This window comes from Mesoplodon densirostris, chromosome 17 (genome assembly GCF_025265405.1).
Source record: "Mesoplodon densirostris isolate mMesDen1 chromosome 17, mMesDen1 primary haplotype, whole genome shotgun sequence".
Lineage (NCBI taxonomy): Eukaryota > Metazoa > Chordata > Mammalia > Artiodactyla > Ziphiidae > Mesoplodon > Mesoplodon densirostris.
This window is the reverse complement of record NC_082677.1, coordinates 26573125-26576480: the sequence shown is the minus strand read 5'-3', so window position 1 is coordinate 26576480 and position 3356 is coordinate 26573125. Positions and strand designations below refer to the sequence as shown.

The following is a 3356-nucleotide window of genomic DNA, read 5'->3' as shown; positions in this document are numbered from 1 at the left end:
GTTCAATATCAGTTTATCCACTAAAAAAAGGAAAAGAAAAACAATCCAGGGAAATTACTCTTAAGCCTGATATGTTTTTAGCATTAATTTCAAAGGCCACAACATAAAAGAAAGAAAAGGAAAACATGTATCCTCTTGTTACATCTTTGAGGTGCAAATATCCAGAAAATATGAAATCAAAAAGAATTGGGGCCATCTCCTTTCGGATCTGGGCTACTGGAGCACTAAGGTGTCAGTTGGTCCCGGCCAGAACACTTCAGTTCTTCCCTGCAAGGATATATTTAATAACTGATTTGTGTGTTCCTTTAATACAAGAAAATGGAAACGGAACAGCCAGAGGAAACCTTTCCCAACACCAAAACCAATGGCGAATTTGGTAAACGCCCTGCTGAAGATATGGAAGAGGAGCACGCTTTTAAAAGATCTAGAAACACTGATGAGATGGTTGAATTACGCATTCTGTTTCAGAGCAAGAATGCTGGGGCAGTGGTTGGAAAAGGAAGCAAAAATATTAAGGCTCTCTGTACAGACCAGAATGCCAGTGTTTCAGTCAGACAACAGTGGCCCCGAGCGCACATTGAGTATCAGTGCTGATATTGAAACAACTGGAGAAATTCTGAAGAAAATCATCCCTACCTTGGAAGAGGGCTTGCAGTTGCCATCACCCACTGCAACCAGCCAGCTCCCGCTCGAATCTGATGCTGTGGAATGCTTAAATTACCAACACTATAAAGGACGTGACTTTGCAAGTTGAGATTGTTGACTCATCAGAGTCTGGCTGGAGGAATTATTGGGGTCAAAAGTGCTAAAATCAAAGAACTTCGAGAGAACACTCAGACAACAATCAAGCTTTTCCAGGAATGTTGTCCTCAATCCACTGAGTGGTTCTTATTGGAGGAAAACCTGATAGGGTTGTAGAGTGCATAAATATCATCCTTGATCTTATATCAGAGTCTCCCATCAAAGGACGTGGTCAGCCTTATGATCCCAATTTTTACGATGAAACCTGTGATTATGGTGGTTTTACAATGATGTTTGATGACCACTGTGGACGTCCCATGGGATTTCCCATGTGGGGAAGAGGTGGTTTTGACAGAATGCCTCCTGGTCAGGGTGGGCGTCCCATGCCTCCATCCAGAAGGGATTGTGATGATAGGAGCCCTCGTCGAGGACCTCCTCCACCTCCTCCTGGATGAGGGGGCCGGGGTGGTGGCAGAGCTCGGAATCTTCCTCCTTCTCCACCACCACCACCTAGAGGAGAGGATCTAATGGCCTATGACAGAAGGGGAAGACCTGGAGACCATTATGATGGCATGGTTGGTTTCAGCGCTGATGAAACCTGCGACTCTGCAGTAGATACATGGAGCCCTTCAGAGCCGCAGATGGCTTATGAACCACAGGGTGGCTCTGGATATGATTATTCTTATGCAGGGCGTCATGGCTCATATGGTGATCTTGGTGGACCTATTATTACTACACAAGTAACTGTTCCCAAAGATCTGGCTCGATCTATTATTGGCAAAGTTGGTCAGCGGATTAAACAAATCCGTCGCGAGTCAGGAGCATCGATCAAAATTGATGAGCCTTTAGAAGGGTCTGAAGATCAGATCATTACCATTACAGGAACACAGGCCCAGATACAGAATGCACAGGATTTGCTGCAGAACAGTGTGAAGCAGTATTCTGGAAAGTCTTTCTAAGACTAGTGAAGAACTGAAGGAGTCCTGCATCATTTTTTTTTTAATCTGCTTCTGTTTAAAAAGCCAACATTCCTCTGCTTCATAGGTGTTCTGTGTTTGAGGTGTAGTGAAATCTTTGCTGTCACCAGATACAATGTTTCAGTTCCTTACAAACAGGATTGGGGGTTGGAGGAGGGTGTGCAGAAACTAACATTGAAATTTTGCAACAGCAGCAGAGTGAGTGAATTTTAATATTTGCTCATTGTTGGTGGTTTTAAAAAAATCCCCCCATGTAATTATTGCAAACACTTTGCTTTGTGGTCACTGTAATATTTTGGGGGGAGGTAGGGCAGGGAGGAAAAGTAACAATAGTCCATATGTCCCTGGCATCTATTCAGAACAGTGTGCAGAATGTAATGCTTTTTTGTAAGAAATGTTTTATGATTTTTAAAATAAATTTAGTGAATCTCAGAAAAAAAAAAAAGAATTGGATCCCACAACTTGGGAAACAGGGTATTTAGAAATCACAGTGAACAATATATGTGCCCTAAGAAAAACCCAAACACTATTTTCATAGACAAAAGCCCAACAATCTGCCAGTAGCAATTTAAATGTCAGTTCAGTTAAAAAGATAACCCTTTAAATTTTGAAAAACAAAATACCTCTGTTAATCACAGAATCTTTTAAAATATGTATTTGTCTCGTAAAGTTTGACAATGCTGCCTGTGAAATCCGAAAGGAGAACATGTCATGAGAATATGGAAGCACAAGAAACTTCAACTAAAATTGTCTTTTCCCATATGGCAACTTAAGACAAATAGTCCTAAGTGTGTTATTTTGAGAGACACACAATTTTGAAATAACTGGATATACCTCAAGTTATTCTAGAAGTGAAATGTAGAAAGAAGTTCTTTGGCTTATTCACCTTAGACTTTTCCTGTTTAGTTAGAGGTTGCATTCAATTACCTTCCATTTGAAACTCTTTTGATTCTATATTTGTAGTTTTTATTGTTTTGAGGGGGAACCATTTTCATATATATGTTAGATTTGGATCATGACCATTTGCATGACATTTTATTAAAATATATGGTTTGAAGATGAATAAGACAGTGTGTTAATTATTCAAGAGATATGAAGATAAATAAGATAATTCTTACCCAAAGGAACACATACTAGAAGAACTAAGTAGAAAAATAGGGAGAAGCATTAAGATAAATAATACAAGATAATTACATAATATGGGCTGTGTATGAATGGGATAAAAGAAGAGCAGAGAGTTGTGACAGTAAACCCAGCAAAGACATATGCTCTTCGCTAGATCAGAAAAGGCTTCAAGGAGGCACTGGCATTTGAGTTGGACGCCATTAAAGGAAGTTCAACAGACTAGCTTTAGTGAGGCATATTCTAATATTCTGAAAGGCAGAAAAATACTAGCAAAAATAAAAATGATGACCAGGACAGGATATGTGAATTTTTTTTTCCAGAAGCTTGACAAACTTTTAATAGATGTTGGTATAAGCAAATGCAGACTAATTGAAGTACATGTTGTCATTTTTAAAAAGCCACAGAGTGGTTGTGAAAATTTTAAGTTATTTTTGTATATTGAGAGCAGGTATATTTCCATCACATGGTAGAGCCTAGAAAGAGATATTGTATTTCTTGAGTGATAGAAAGTAG

The 3356-nt window shown here is 39.2% G+C and overlaps 1 pseudogene; it reads left to right on the top strand.

The window, feature by feature from the left end:
• Positions 1-271: 271 nt before the first annotated feature.
• On the top strand, positions 272-1802 carry LOC132477569 (heterogeneous nuclear ribonucleoprotein K-like; annotated as a pseudogene).
• Positions 1803-3356: the final 1554 nt, after the last annotated feature.